This window comes from Chionomys nivalis, chromosome 7 (genome assembly GCF_950005125.1).
Source record: "Chionomys nivalis chromosome 7, mChiNiv1.1, whole genome shotgun sequence".
Classification (NCBI taxonomy): domain Eukaryota; kingdom Metazoa; phylum Chordata; class Mammalia; order Rodentia; family Cricetidae; genus Chionomys; species Chionomys nivalis.
The window spans coordinates 56,802,290-56,818,998 of NC_080092.1; the positions used below are offsets into that span (position 1 = coordinate 56,802,290).

At 49.9% G+C, this 16,709-nt stretch overlaps 1 protein-coding gene across 1 annotated transcript in view; it reads right to left on the minus strand.

Annotated features, from left to right (window-relative positions):
* The window catches only part of Rph3al (rabphilin 3A like (without C2 domains)), a 138,844-nt gene extending 135,576 nt beyond the window's left edge, over positions 1–3,268 (minus strand). Inside the window, exon 1 of the mRNA XM_057775140.1 lies at positions 3,158–3,268. The gene's annotated coding sequence lies outside the window, so the exon portion shown is untranslated. The remainder of the gene's footprint in view (positions 1–3,157) is intronic.
* Positions 3,269–16,709: the final 13,441 nt, after the last annotated feature.

The window sequence follows — 16,709 nt, forward strand, 5'->3', positions numbered from 1 at the left end:
GAGGCAAAAAGAATTTAATAGCTACACAAAAAGAACGTGAAGGGGAATACTTAATTTCTCCAGGCAGCAAACACAGAAAAAGCCCCTCCACGCACAGTGCAGAGACCTAGGAGCAGGAGGGTTGGGATGAGCACTACTGGTTGCTATGGTAACAGGATTTCACAGCAGGAGCTCATTTTCATATGACAGTGGCCTGCAACAGAAGGGAAGGGCGCCTTCTAAAGAAACTTAGCTGAAGGTTCCAAAAGGACCACTGGAAGAGGCTGGGCACTTAGGAAACTCTGGGAGGGCAGATCTAAGGGGACCCCCACCCCACACAGCTCTCTACTCGGTAACTCTAAAGCCAGATGGGACAACAGCATGTTTCCAGGGATCCCTGACTGATGTCACAGCCTCTGGAGTTAGGGATCCCGTTACCCATTTGTCTGTTATTCTTTTCCTAGAGTCCAGCAGAGTCCCAAGCCACCAATATGCCCTGCACACCAGGATCAGACACTGAGGGGACACTGGAGACGTGGAACAATACACTTTGGGGATAAACAACAAACCCTTATATCTTAAGACGCCACTGAGTCTGCCGGACTGAGTTCCATCTCAGCTCTGCCCAATGGCAAGCTATGTAATTCAGAAAGGCCCCAGGCCCTCTCTGAGTTTGTATCGTGATGGGCAGAAAGAAGACGATAATCCTGATATCCACCTCTCTGGGTACTTCACAAACACCCGGACCCTGGTACACTGCCCAACACAGGACACAGAATGGCCGCTCGGATAGCACTACTGTGGCTAAGAAGCTAACAGCAGAGAAGACTCAAGATTACACTGCACAGAGCACCCTGAAACCAAGACACCCATGAGCCCAGAGAGGCAGAAGGCCCTGAAGCTGGAAGAATCAGTAACTCCTGGAGGGAGACTTGATTTGAACAGGGCTCCAGGTGATTAGATGGAGAGTTCTCAGAAATCTGGGGGGTAGTTTACAGGATGCACAGTGCTAAGACTCCAGGGGAAAAGAGGAAGACGCTGCCGTCAGAGAACCACATGACAGCAGTGGATAAAGACACAGAGCCAGGAAAGGGGGTCCTGGACCAGTGGGATCGAGTTTTCTCAGGCCCTTGCACCTGAGCCAGGCAGTACAGGGAAGGACAAGGGGGACCGTGTAGGGAAGCGAGAAGGTTCAGTGCCAGGACTGACAGCCTGTAAACTCAGCAAAGGAGCGGAGCCCTGAAAGGCCTAAGGAAATCCAGAGACTCAGAGGAGTTCTTAGGAGCCAGTGAAAGCGTCAAGGGCCGCTCATTATAGAGGTGAGATGCCTGATGGCTTGTGGCATGGGGCTGGCAGCAGAAGTCTGTATTCAGACCTACACTGATTCAGTACAGGGCAAGCTTGTCCTAGAGGAAGAGGGAAGAGCCCTCAGAGGCAAGGGTGGCCTTACAGAACGAGAAGGGCTGTTGTCTGAGACACTTGTCCAGACTCAGACTCTCTCTGAGAGACTGTGGGGCAGCTCAAAACAAGCCTGGACAGTACTAGACACCAGACAGTGTGACCCAGAAGCCTCTCCGGGGCCATTGCACGAGAAGCTGTGATCTGGGTCTGGAAACCAGAAACAAGGAAAGGGGGCTCAGAAAAAACAAAAAACAAACAAACAAACAAACAAACAAAAAAACAACCGGAGAAGAACAAAACGGAAATAAAGATCACCATTGGGGAAGGAAGGTGGCAAAGTGGGCACCGGGGGATGGGTAGGGAGTGGGAACAGGAGGGCGGGAGGCTGGCAGGAAAGCCAGTTAGCAGCTTCAGCTAAGTAGCAGGGCAGCAGTCAGGCTGCGGGATTAGGGAGAGGACAGGGCGGCAGGTGCAGAGCTCACTTGTAATGTGACAGGGAGAGCAGCTTACAGCTCACCTCACGGTTCAGCTTTTTTTTTTTTTTTTTTTTTTTTTCTCAGACGGGAGCCGCCAAGTGGCTGACAAAGGCAGCGATGGAGGGCGCAATCTCTTCAGGTTGGGGCGGGACGGACCCTGAACTACAGGGCTGGTTTCTCCAAGATGCTCCCACTCTGGGGCCTCAGGGACGCCCCTTTCCCTCCCGTGCCCTCTGGAATCAAAGTTTCCCCGCTGCACAAAGCCACAGGCAGCAATCTGGATCCCACGGGCTCAAATCTCACGGAGATCGGGTTTCCACCTTCAGCATCCCACTTTCTCCCAGGGCGACCGCTAAAGTGTAGCCGAACACACGGGTGGAAAATCGGGTCTCTCTGCCCTAGAGCAGCCAGGCGGGAGGTAACCACTTCGGAGTGAGCAAACGGATTGAGACTCCTGGGAGCCGGTTGGGGTGTCACCATTCTGAGCGCACGGCGGCGTCCGGTGTGGTTTGAAACATTCCCCCAAACCTGAATGACAGCGGGGAAGGGGTTTTCAGAGGCAGAACCGGTTCGCCACGGCGGAGAGCTGCCACCTTGCACCTGCACACTAAAAGGCACCACGTGCTTTCGGATTCCCACTCCTGAACGCCCACCAGTGGGCTTGAGTCTAAGTCCAGGGTCAAGGACACCCCCCCACCACCACACACACACACACCAAACACCGAAAGCATTGAATCCCTGACCCTGACCAGGAGGGGCACTGAGGGACAGCAGCGCCCGCCACCACCCGCAGGCCCCTCCCGCCGCACGTGCGCGCTCGCTGAGCTCCGCACTTGTTGACTCGCTCGCGGGCGCGCTCGCCCCAGCGCCGCCTGCCGTCCGCGCCGCCCGCGCGCCCCTCCCCCACCGACCGCCCCCGCCCCGTGCCGGGGACACACTCGGGGCAGCACGAGGCTCAACCCACCCCCCGGGGTGTGGGTCAGATCCCCGGAGTGAGAGCGAGGTGACGGAGCAGATCGCGGAGCTGTCCCGGGACAGCTTGCGTACAGCCCGGAGTCTCGGGCATGGAAGGGAGAGGGCGAGCAAGCCCGGGAGCAAGCTCGGCACCAGGCCCTGTCCGCGCCCCAACGGTGACCAGGGACCGTCCCCACCCCGGGTTCCAACATCTCCAGGATCTGAGCTCTAGCTACGGGGCTATCCGCTGCATGCGCTCTGGTCCCATCTTGGAGCCAAACACACACACACAGGCCCCGAGAGACTGGGCCCCGAAAGGGGGGCGGCCCCACTTTAGCCACACTTACCTGGGGGATTCGCCCCGGCCGGGCGCGCTCCCTGGCTGCCCTCTGGCGGCCACTGCAGGTACCGGGCGCGCGCCCCGCCCCGGTCCGCCCCCTCTGACCTGGGACCTGTTCCTGCCAGCTAAAGATGGCCTGAAGCCATCTGATAGGTACCATCCCCTTTAGATGGCTCTTCTTAGTACGGAATAGATTGTGAGGGCTCCGTTTATTGCAGGTCTGTCTTTTCTTTGGGGAGCTTCAAACGCTTTCTAGCAACCCCAGAAGGCAAAAGATAGGGTTTCTGGAAACTGCAGCGGTGCCTAACACTAGCTGGAGCTCAATGTGTGTTTGTTGAATGAATGGGTGGCTGGGGGAGGCACGAATGGAGGGAGCATGCTACGGTCTGCAAAAGAAGCAATTGCAAAGAGCCTAAGTGCTTGGCTCCACCAGTTCAAAACAAATCAAGCTGTATTCATTTCCAGCGGCTATGAGCCTGAATGGTGCCTGGGCATCCAAGTAGAGTGGAGCCATCTCTCCAGCCCTCAAGACAAAACGGTTATGAAAAAATATTCCCGAGATGGCCTTGGAAATCAGTCCAGTGAAAAGCCTGGGACACCTGGTTACCACATCAAATCAGCAGCCCCGATTAGTCCCCAGGTCATATCGACTTTCATCTGGGTTCTAGATCTTCCCCCATGGGAAACGTGATCTTGTGTGAATCTGTAAGTGAGACCTGCCAGGAAACTTTCCACAGTACAGAAGTTTGAACTAACCCCCAGATCTCAAGGATGCAGGGCTACTGGTCCACCCACAAGCTAGTAGCTTCCAGCAGCTGCTCACAGGACTGTATGCATAGCCTGCTACAGCATACTCGGTCTCTAAGGCGACCCAGCCTCTCTTTGGAAGACACTCCAAGAGAAATTGATAGATATCCCGATTGCCTTGTGTAGTGCCTTGCTTTAGCTAGAGCTTCAACCTGTGGCTAGTAAAGCTCCTGGTGGGTGCTCGTGGCAGGTACTTCAACGGTGTACTTGGGTTGGACTGAGGACTCTTATTTTGCTTGTTTGTTTGTTTGTTTATTTATTTATTTTTGTTTTTTTTGAGACCGAGTTTCTCTGTAGCTTTGGAGCCTGTCCTGGAACTAGCTCTTGTAGACCAGGCTGGCCTCGAACTCCCAGAGATCCGCCTGCCTCTGCCTCCCGAGTGCTGGGATTAAAGGCGTGCGCCACTACCGCCCGGCTTGGACTGAGGACTCTTGCCAGTTTCATTAAACTTTGTTTCCTAAGTGTCCCCCACACGGCTCCCAGCAGCAACACAACCAACTGCCCTTGTGTGGTTGTTACCTGGGGGCATCCTGTATATGAAAGGAGACCAGCCTAGGCATCCTGTCCTGCCCCATTGTGAGATGGCCTCATTCTCACCGGTGGCTCCTGAATGTGCACCCACTGATTAGGGGAGGCATACTTCCACATGTCTGTATGTCTGTCTGTGTGAGAATGCCCATACATGTGAATACACGCACCACTATAGGCCAGTCGCCAACAGCACGGGCGCTTGCTCCAAAGTCCTTTTCTTCTTGCCAGCTCTTCATTTCCTGTTGTAGGGAAGAGCCTCCTCCACATCCACTTGACACAGTTCGTTTTTGCTCTTTGATCCAAGCCAACTCTCTTCTTTCTTAGCATGGATTACAGATGGGGTCAGGGTGTAGCTCAGGGGCAGAGTGCACATGCTTTTGATCCTCTGCTTGAGGGAACAAACACAAAGTAGGGTATGGTGTCCATCTGAAGTTCCAGCTACTCAGCAGAAAAGGCAGAAGGAGGGCCGGGCGGTGGTGGCGCACGCCTTTAATCCCAGCACTTGGGAGGCAGAGGCAGGCGGATCTCTGTGAGTTCGAGACCAGCCTGGTCTACAGAGCTAGTTCCAGGACAGGCTCCAAAGCTACAGAGAAACCCTGTCTCAAAAAACAAAAAAAAAAAAAAAAAAAGAAAAGAAAAGGCAGAAGGATAACAGGTTCAAGGCCATCGATGTCATCCTGGACAAATTGAGAAATACAGCAAAGACCTTGTTAAAAAGAAGATTACAGGTCTGTTTTTAAGGCCCTGTATCCCAGGCTGGCTTCAAACTCTATATGTAGCCGAGGGTATTCCTGAACTCTTGATCCTCTTACCTCTACCTTCTAAGTGTTGAGGTTTCCGACCTGCGCCCCCACACCTGGTTTATGTCATGCTTGGGATCAAACACAGAGTCTTGTGTGTGCCAAGCAAGCACCTTACCACCCGAATCCCATCCCCAGCCCATATCCTCTTCCAGCTGCAAATTCACCTTATTTGGAGAACTCCAAATAAGGCAGACTTCATTCACTGTCAACTGAGGCCATTGTATTGCAACAGAGTGATTATGTTGACGTACGGGGGACACAGGTGAAGCTGGAAGAGCTTCTGCCTCACCAGGGCTTTCCCAGCAGAGAGGAGAAAGGAAAGGAATCTCTGGTGTCGACTGGCTACTACGCTTCCTCTCAGCTCACAGCTCCAACTGGAACCTCCCAGGGAGATGGATAGATAAGGACCCTGGCCAAGACTCCCTAAGAGAGACAGTTGGTCCCCACGGCCACTGAGAACTGCTGAGTTCCGTGGGAGGGAGTTAGGAGAAAGCCATCTCCTCTTCAACACCCTCTGTGCCTCCTCCTCTACCATCATGCCACACAGGCCATCCAGGATGCCCGTGAGAACATCACCAGAGCCCAGTACTGCTGCCCCTGGAGGAGCAGAGTCTATGGGGAGAAGGCGTTTCTTGAGAATTGGGCCTTCATCCTTAAGTTTAGGATAGGCATGGAGGAAAAGCAGAGTCACTCGGCCACCAGACTGCTGTCCTATTCATCAAGGGACTTTTATTAGAGGGTTATCCTGCTCATAATGGGTGACTTAGCAGCCCCCTTAGCCTTTACTTACTAAATAGTAGTACAGACTTCTGTCACTCACTTGTGACAATGAAAAGTGTCTCCAGACATCGCTAAGTGTCCTTGGAGATCACCTTCCTCCCACATCAACACCCTCTTCCCAGTGAGAACCAAGTACCCTGGACTGGTTTCCTGCCTAGCAGAGCGTGAAAGGGAAGGTGAGGAGCAGAGCAGCTCGCAGTGCAGGGCAAAGCAAGGCAGGGCAAGGCAGGGAGGGGGAGGCCTGCATCTCCAAGAGAGATACCCAAGGCCAAGAAAGATCTGCCAACTGCAGCTGGGGGCCTAGCAGTCCTGGGAGATCCCAAGTCAAGAAGGTGCCTGGATCCCAGGGAACTCCTGGCTGTAGAGGCCGAGGGATGACCTCTATAGCAAGTGTTCAGAAGGACTCCTGCAGCTGTCTCAGGGGCTCGTGAAAAGCCCCACGAAAGCGGAAGTCTGGAGGAGAGAAAAGGGTGAGGAAGGGGAAAGCCATCTTTCCCTCTGCTTCAGGGGAAAGAAATGAAGTTGGAAGACAATAGAACTTAGATTTACAGATCTGCATGATTAAATGAGGGTCTGGGAAAAAAAAATATCCATGCCATACCTGTGACTGACCTGTTTTCTAATATATATAATATAGTATAATATATAATACATATATTAAAAAAGAAAAAGGAGCCAGATATGATAGCATACACCTTTAATCCCAGCACTTGGGAGGCAGAGGCAGGTGGATTTCTGAGTTCGAGGCCAGCCTGGTTTGCAGAGTGAGTTCCAGGACAGACAGGGCAACACAGAGTACCCCGTCTTAAAAACATTTTTTGGCAGACCTTAAATTAAGGATTTCACAGTGAGATATTGTCAGTATCTTATAAGCCGTGACCCCCATGAGAAGGCTCACATGTGAGGGCCGTGCATATAAAGGGGAGACACACTCAAGGGATGAAGACACCACCAAGAGCTGAGAGGAGCCAGGAGAGTGGCTCGTGTCAGCAAGGGGGAGGGCTGCCATGAGTTCTAGGCCATTCTGAGGTGCTGAGTAAAACCCTTCTCAAAATTTAAGTGGGGGAGGACACACACAACAATGATGATGGGGGTGGGGGGAGAGGTTTGGCAACTACTCTGCGGGCACCTGATGGCTCTGTCCCCTGAGGGCACCAGCGCTCACAGGCGTGGAACCACACAGATACACACACATCTACACATAATGTCTTTTTATTTTAAGTGGCGGTGGTGAGGGAGATGTTGTCACCTGACCATGAGAAGTTCAGTCCATGGCACATGAAAAAGCTGGCAGAGGCAGTGCGTTCCTACCATCCCAGCGCCAGAGGACAGAGGCAAAGGTACAAACATAAGCCTCAGTGTAGCAAGACATGAGGAGTTTCCCCTAGCAAACCCTCGGGCAGACATGAAGGGTGAACAGGAGTCTGCGAATGTGGGGAAGGACATGAAATATGGGGGACAACACAGAAGAATCCAGCAGGAGAATGTTGGAAAGTTGTAGAAAATGGGCAGACAGAGCAGAAAAAGAGGCTATTGGGGGCTAATGTGAGAGGCCCTAATAACCAATGGCCTCTAGCCTAGACACTAAAGTTGGAGGTGCCAGCAAAAAGTATCAGGGCTGACGCTCAGCCGATAGAATGCTTGCCTATTGTGTACAGGATCCTGAGTTCATTCACAGTCCTGAATAAAACAAGGCACGGTGGCACGTGCCTGTGATCTTAGTGCTCAGGAAGTAGACCTGGGAGGGTCAGGAATCCAAGGTCATTTAGAGAGTTGGAGGCCAGCCTTGGCTACTTGAAATCTTGTGTCAAAGAAGAGAACCAGCAGTGTGTGTGTGTGTGTCTGTGTGTGTGTGTGTCGCCTCTTTCCTGTTGAATTTATCCACAAGACAAGGATAAATACTTATCAGATTATGTAGATAAATACATATCAGATCCCACAGGTGGGACCTCTTGCTAACTCTTGCTAAGACCATGAATATTCATGTGTAACAAACACATCCTCATTACAGAGCTTCCTGTATTCCCAAGAGCTCTTGATTTATGTCACACATGATCTGTGTACAGATACCCAGATGTCAGGTTAGAGACATGCTCCTATGAGCAGAGACACACTTAGAATTTAGTGATTGTGCCTTGAACTCTCTTCACCTTGCCTCAAGGAACTTGACACCCTTTTGGTCCAGTAAACAATAAGCCACCTTCTATATGCTGCCTGTGGCACATCACACACACACACATACACACACACATACACACACACACACACACACACACCCCACAATGGAACAGTAGAAGGAAATCAGTAATCTCTTTTTCACGTTTCAAATAGTCAGGTGAAGCTGTCCATTTGCCTGGGTCTCTCCAGTCTACTGGCTCAAGCTCTGTCTTCCTTTGGGGCTGACAGAAACCCTGCCTGCGACAGCCGATTTGTTCTAAAACGTTCCTGGAGCATCTTCTAAGGAGCAGTTGCTCTGCCGGGTTCAGGGTCCTCCTTCCTCTCTAGTTTCGAGGACTCTGGCTTAGTAGACAGACGAAAGGGAGAGGAATAGCAGGAGTCAAAGCCAGGCACAGTGGTACAGATCTGGAGTCCCAGCACAAGGGTCAGGAGTTCAAGGCCAACCTCAGCTAGATAGTGAGTTCATATTCTGTTTGAGCTATTAGGCCCTGTTTATGAAAATAAATAAAAAATAAAAATGGAGCAATCACAACAGCAACAAAGACAACAAGCCTTCAGAAAAAAAAACATGAAAGTTGTTTCAGAGGGACTGGAGAGGTGACTCAGCAGTTATGAGCACTTGCTGCTATTTCAAAGACCAGAGTTCAGTTCCCACCAACCACATACAGGCTCACGATTTCCCATATAACACTAATTCTGGGGCATGAGAAGCCCTCTTCTGCCCTCTGCAGGCACCAGGCATGCACATGGACACTTACATATATGCAAGCACTCACACATACACATAACATACACATTACACATAACAGCATAAATCTTTAAAAATTGTCACAGAAGAGACTGCACTCCCACTACAACCCTGCAGCTGCCTTTCACACTGTACCAGGGTGTTGCAGACCAAGAGACAGGAGTCACCCTGGCATCTTCCTACAGTAAGAACTTCAGTTTCCACCCCGTGCAAACAAGGAGTGACACCCAGGGATATTAAATCCTTTAATCCCTTAATGGACCTGGGCTCAGGCTTCTCTGTCCAGAAGACTGGAGGTGGGAGCAGTCAGGGTAGGCGACTTGGCAGACACAGGACACCACAAGAGTGTGGGAGTCTCTAGACCTTCAATGACACAGAGCCGCACTGACTAGCAGCCCCACTCAGTCACCAGTCACCAGCACACTGGCCTCAGAAGCCCCTTTAGGCTGCCTTGAAGCAGCAGGGGTGTAGGCAGCCCAGGGCACAGCACAGGCAGAGCTGTAGAGCTCCCCATAGAGCTGGTGTGAGGAGAGCAACCTCGCCTACCTTCCCTGCAATCCCATAGCCCTGGTACAGCTGGAATCCCAGACTTTTCTTCCAGACTTGTCTTTATTTTTAGAGCAGCTGTGAATATATAGAAAAGAAGTGAGAAGACAGCATAGAACTTCTGTATGTACCACCTACTCTCTCACACACACAAAGAGAGAAAGAGAGAGAGGGGAGAGAGAGAGAGAGAGAGAGACTTATTGAGAACTCCCTATCATTAGGATGGCACATTTGTTATCATTTTTGCTTTGTTTTATATAGTGTCTCATATAGTACAGGTTGTCTTTGAACTCATTACATAGCTGAGGATGGCTTTGAACTCATGACCTTCCTGCCTTCACCTCCTGAGTAATGAGACTCCAGACTTGGGCCATGGTACCCAGTTCACATCTGTGATAATGAATGATTCAAACTCTGAAACATGTTTACTAACTGGAACTCACAGTTCATTCAGATGTTCTTTTGATGGAGCCTAATTCCATTTCCTGTCCCAAGATCCCTTCCAAAATATCAGTTAATTTAGTCATCATGTCTCCTTGGTGGCCTCCTGGCTGTGACAGTTTCTTAAACTTGCTGCCTCTGATGACCTTCCCTGCTTGAGATGTAGCAGAGCTGTCTCTATTAGAATCCACCAGAGAGCTCTCTCATCATTAGACTAGAAATACAGATTTAGAAGTGAAGAGCCTTTATATATGTCTATCATAGAAGTGTACATTATTGGGTTAGAGAGATGGCTTAATGGTTAACAGCAGGTATTGCTCTTACAGAAAACCTGAATTTGCTTCCACATTGCATGGCTCATAAGCACCTATAATCCCAGGAGGTCTGATGCCCTCTTCTGGTCTCCATGGGCACTGCACACACACTCCCACACACACGTGCACACATGCACATGCATGTGCACACACATACACAAAACAAAGAGTGCAGAGTTTTTTGTTTTTGTTTTTTTGCTATAGATGGCCTTGATCACTTGATCCACTGGCTGAGATGTCTGTCAGACTTTGCCACTGCAATATCACTCTGTCCCAACTTTCCATGCCGTGTTCTTTGGAAAGAAGCCCCACTCAGCCTACATTGAGAGTACAGAGGTGTTCCCCTATTAATTTATTTGCTTTATATGTTTTTGGTTTTGTTTTTGCTTTTTTTTTTTTTTTTTTTGTTTTGTTTTTCGAGACAGGGTTTCTCTGTGGCTTTGGAGCCTGTCCTGGAACTAGCCCTTGTAGACCAGGCTGGTCTCGAACACACAGAGATCCGCCTGCCTTTGCCTCCCGAGTGCTGGGATTAAAGGCGTGCGCCACCACCGCTGCTTTGTTTTTTGAAACAGGATCTCTCTGTGTAACTCTGGCTATCCTGGAACTCGCTCTGTAGAGCAGGCTGGTCCCAAATTCATAGAAATCTGCCAGCCTCTGCCTTCCAAGTGCTGAGATTAAAGGTGTGCACCACCACTTGGGCTGGAGAGATGGCTCAGCGGTTAAGAGCACTGCCTGCTCTTCCAAAGGTCCCGAGTTCAATTCCCAGCAACCACATGGTGGCTCACAACCATCTGTAATGAGGTCTGGTGCCCTCTTCTGGCCTGCAGGCCCATACACTGACAGAATATTGTATATATAATAAATAAATATTTAAAAAAAAAAAAGGTGTGCACCACCATGCCACAGCTTGGTGTTTGCCTCCTTGAAGTGAGGATTCACACACACTGTTGGTACCTCTGTCTCCTCTCTGCTCGTTTACTCAGTCACTGGTGTGTGTCTGTATACTTTCATGGACATTTATCGTGTAGTTTGGGTTTTATTCCAATTCTGTTTTTGATTTTTTGCGCCTATTCTTCCAGTTTTGACTATTAGGCAGTCTTTTACCTGGTTCCCATGGGTCTTTGATTCATCTTTATCAATGTGGGGACTTGGAGTTGAAGATGGGATCTTAGCAACGTCTTTACTTTTTGGCATTATAAGATGCTTGAGGCTCATTTTGTTTTCCTTCCATGATTCTAGAATCTGCCATATTTTCAAGGAGCTGGGATTAGTTTATTGGAAAATGACACTAGCGTGGATGTGCTCATTGCTAGTGGATCTACTTTTACTCCTCAATGCTGGGGACCAAACCCAGGGCCTCATGCACATTTAGCACACCCCCTAGTGAGCTACATCCCAGTCCTGTCTGCTTTCCATCATCAGTTACAGCAGGCCAAGGCAAGGTTTAGTCTGCCCCGTACATAGTCTTGTCTCTTGGGGATCAGTGCTTGGAATCAGGCTCCAAAGAGCCTTGAATTCCAGGCCTTGGGAGGGAAGTATGGAATGGGAATATGGACTCAGTTTCCCAGCATGCTGAAGAAGCAGTCAGAGTGATCTTCCAGGCCAAGATGAAGGTACGGTGCTTCTGAGATGGCCACGAACATCCATCCGTCAGAGAAGGCAAAAGAAGAGAGCCTGAAGATAAGTGATCCCAGGAGAAAAACAGCAGGGCCCACAGGCATCCTAGGGTGTAACATCATGACCAAGGTGCTTGGCTGAGGATGCCTATTGATTGTGCATGAATCTATATAAGGGGATGCTTTCTATCCCACCTGCCTGGTCCCAAATAACCGACTCAAAGGTTGAATATGAAATATAAATGCCCGGCCGGACCCTCACTCTTAAATTAACCCCTATTCTGGGTCTGGAGTGAAGACTAAGTGGTTAAGAGTGCTGGTTGCTCTTCCAGAGGACCTGGGTTCAATTCCCAGCACCCACATGGTAGCTTACAACTGCTTATAACTCTTCCTCCAGGGTACCCAACACTATCACAGACATACATGGCAAAACACTAATACACATAAAATAAAAATAAAAACAAATAAATCATTTTTAAAAATTAACCCATATCCCTTTATTTATATCCTGTCACATGGTAGTACCTTTCTTAGCGTGACATGTGCATCTCCTGCTCCCTCCACATCTACCTGCAGACTCCTGATTCTGCCCTTCTCCTTCCCATCATCCTTAGTTTGGTCAACCTGCCTATACTTCCTGCCTGGCTACTGGCCAATCAACATTTTATTAAACCAATTTGAGTGACAAATCTTTACATTTACAAGATTATTCCACAGCATATCTATTTGAGGGACTGTCTATACTTTAAATTCTCTCTTCCTAAGTTTTCTTTTTTCGATGGAGATTTGTTTATACTAAACAAGTGCTATACCACTGAGCTAAAGCCTCAGCCTCCCTACCCTATTTTTTATTAACTTTAAAATTTTGAAGACAGGTCAGGCAGTGGCGGCACACACCTTTAATTCCAGCACTTGGGAGGCAGAGGCAGATGGGTCTCTTTGAGTTCAAGGCCAGCCTAGTTGACAGGGTGAGTTCCAGGACATCCAGAGAAATAGTGTCTTGAAAAACCAAACCTAACCAAACTAAAACAAGAAATGTAAAGACAGAGTCTTTTCATTTTGTTTCTGCTTGTTTGTTTTAAGACAGGGTCTTTCTATGTAGCCGTGAACGCTCTGTGTAGACCAGTCTGGCCTCAAACTCACAGAGATCCACTACCTCTGCCTCAAAAGGTTTATTTGTTTATGCATTTTATGTATATGAGTGCTTTGTCTGCATGTATACCTGCACACAAAAGAGGGCATCGGACCCATTATAGACAGTTGTGGGCTGCTATGTGGGAGTTGAACTCAGGACCTCTGGAAGAGTAGAGCAGGCATGTTCTTAGCTGCTGAACCATCTCTCCAGCCCTTTAAGCTAGCTAGGATCTTGTTCAGTACCCAAGCAGGCTCTTCCTGCCTCAGTACCCAAGCAGGCTCCTCCTGCCTCAGTCTCAAAAGTAGTTGAGATTACAGGCCTATGCCACCAGGTCTGGGCTATGTGTGTATGTGTGTGCGTGTGTGTATGCGTGCCTGTGAATGCATGCATGTGTGTGTGCACACGCGTGTGTGTGCGTGTGTGTGGTTTTAACAAATAGGATCTCTTGCATCCTGGGAAGGCATTCAACTCTTTGTAGGTATTGAACTCCCAGTCCTCCCTCTCCCCACTCTAGAGATTATGAAGGCCATGGCACCTGAAGCCTCCAGCCTGCAGCTTTGTTTTTCTTAACACTTTCCAGGATTTTTTTCTGGGAAACAAGCCTTTTGGGGCTCCCTCTCTGTGTGAAAACCAACAACCTGCAGGGTTCAGGCTCACAGCAGCTGTCCCCAGCAAGGCCTGATTCTATTTCCTCTTCTGGAGACATCCTATGGGAACAGGAGCATAAATCAATAACAACTATTTGAGATAAATCTGTTCCGGAAGCCACCTCCATGGGGCCTGGGTGATGGAGCGGGCACAGCAACCCACATGCTGAAGGTAGCTGAGGTTCAAAGAGGTCCCAGCTTCCTCTTAACCACACACAGTGAAGCAGGTTCGGGTAAACAACTAACCCAACTGCAGGTGAGTGAGCCCCGCCTCCTGGGACTTGTGAGAAAAGGCCTCCAGAAATGGTTCAGAGGACAACATGAGAACCTGCATCCATCACACTCTGGTTGACCCCATCGCAACCTCACAAAGCCACCTGTTTTACAGGTAGAGGAAGCAGGGCTGAGGACTCCGGAGGTTACTGACCCAAGGTCACAAAGCTCATAAATACTAGTTTCTGGATTCCAAGTATGAAGTCTCCAGGATGGGCTCTTGACTCCTCAGCAACAGCCCAGTCAGAGCCCGGGCACTCCCGGATGTGGTGGCTCACAATCATCTATAATGACATACGGTGCCCTCTTCTGGCCTGCAGACAATACTGTATGCATAATAAATAAATAAATCCAAGGGGAAAAAAAGGAGAGAGAGAGAGAGAGAGAGAGAGAGAGAGAGAGAGAGAGAGAGAGAGAGAGAGCCTCTTGGAAAGACAGGAGGCAGGAGATCTGCTTGCCTAGGCAGGAAGGGGTAGATTGGGAGTGGACAGGGCTTGTCCCTTAAAGGGACAGGGTACCCAGGGGACAGGCAAGGCCAGCAGATTTACTTTTATAACAATCCCAACTAGTTATCCCTTTCATTGGTATATTGTGATTGGTGGCTTAGACTAGATTATTGGGGGCCTTGAACTGGGTAAAAATCCCCACTAACCTTAAATTCTTAACAACATAGCAAATAAACAGCAAAACTAGACTCAAACCTGCACATAGCCGAGCAGGACGCAGCCTCCAGATGGGACCAGTGGGCAGCTGGGTGCCTTCCCGCACAAACCCACTCCCACCCCTTCTTAACAAGCCCAGTGAAATTTTACTGTCTGCATCGCTTTCTGGAGCCCCAGCTCCTGCATAGCTAAGACCCACACCCTCAAAGATGGGGTTTGAAAATGTCAAAATCCAGAGATGAAGAGAGGTGGCTGAATCCTTCGTACCCACCATTAACTATGCTGAGCGTCTCTGCTCTGGTGACTCGATACACCAGGAAGTCACGGGGTGAGCCAGGTCTCAGGTGGAGAACAGGAAAGAGCAAACAAAGTGTGGTCCCCAGGCAGAGGAGGAGGAGGAGGAGGAGGAGGAGGAGGAGGAGGAGGAGGAGGAGGAGGACAAAAGGAGCTGTATTGTTTTCTGGGGCTGCCACAAGGAAGCCCCATAGACAGGGCACAGACAACGCTGCGACAGCACTTGCTAAACAAGAGTTATGTCGGCTCCGAGCTGTCTAGTCGGGAGGCCTGAGATGGAGGGGCCACAGGCGGGCTTCTTCTGAGGTCTTGCTTACCTTGCTGATGCCCTTTTGTCTCCTGGGTCTAATCTCTTTTTCTTTTAGGACAGGATTCAGGCCCATGAAGTAACCTTATCATCAGCCCCCATCCCCTTTGAAGCAGGTTCTTGCTTTATTGCTCAAATGGTCTCAAACCTATTTTAACAGGAGGGGGTACTTTTGTTACTTTTTAAAAAAATTTCTCTTAAAGATTTTATTTTTCCCCATGTGTCTGTGCAGGGGGTCCAGGGGGACAGGACAATGCAGGAGCCCTTGGAGGCCAGGAGAGGGTATTGGATCCCCTGGGGCTAGAGCTATAGGCTGCTGGGGCATCCAGTGCTGCAGCTGGGAAGGGAACAGCACTCTCAGCCTGTGGGCCATCTCTCTAGTCCCTCCCCATTTTATTTTATTTTTCAGAAAGGGCCTGTTATAGCCCATGCTGGCCAAGAGTGACTTTGAACTCCTGTCTCTACTCGCCAAGTGCTAGAATTACAGGTGTGTACTACCACAGCCAGTTTATATGGTGTTGGGGATCGAACTCAGGACTTTGGGGCATCAGGCTTCACATGCTAGTTAGGCAAGCACTCTACCAGCCGAGCTACAACCCCAGCCCTCAGAATGAATGCTAACATCACCCTCTCTCTTTCCCCCTTGTGTACGAGGGGTTGAATTTAGGGTACCCTATGTGTTATGCAAGCATACTACCACTGAGATACATCCTTAGCCTCAGGCCTGCCTTTAACAGTTGCAAACCCCAGGGCAAGAACAGACACGGGGACCCACGCACCGTATGCGTAAATATTAAATGTTAGAAATTAAATTGACAAAGTGCTAAGTAAAATATGTACTATTCGCCTACCTTGACAAATGCACCTTCGCTCCAATCTGGCAGGCCAGATTTCAGTTTCGTGGGGGTTCTGTGCCACCATCCCACAGCCTGCCCCCTCCCCTCCTGTTCCCAGCTTACTCTAAAATGGTCCCTTAAGCACACAAGTTTGGAAACTTTGACCTGCTTTTCCAGGTTCTACCCATGTTGCCTTCAGCCTGAAGGGGCCCAGGAAGTGGACCAAGGAAGGAGGCCCACCACTGCTGGTGACAGGAACCTAGGCTACAGCATCTCTGTCCCTTCGGGAGAGGTCACCGGAGCAGAGGCTGAGCTGGATTCTGTGAAATATGAGATCGGCATCAGGGGCTCCTTAGACCCAAATCTCAGGTCGGTACTGATAAAACAGCCTGCCCTCCTTGGGGAAAACACAGAGAGCTTGGGCAGGATAGCGCTTAGCATAGCAGCCTGCTGAGGGAGCCAGGCTGTGCAGGCAACAGGAAGCCGCAAAGCCACAAACCCTACCCATGGCAATGAGGACCAAAGGGGAACAAACCTGATCCTCACAGAGAAAGACTCCACGGCTCTCAGCCACTTACCTCGGGGAGAAAGTGTCAACAAGGAAGCCAACAGCGACCATGAAAACACCACCCACCAGCTCC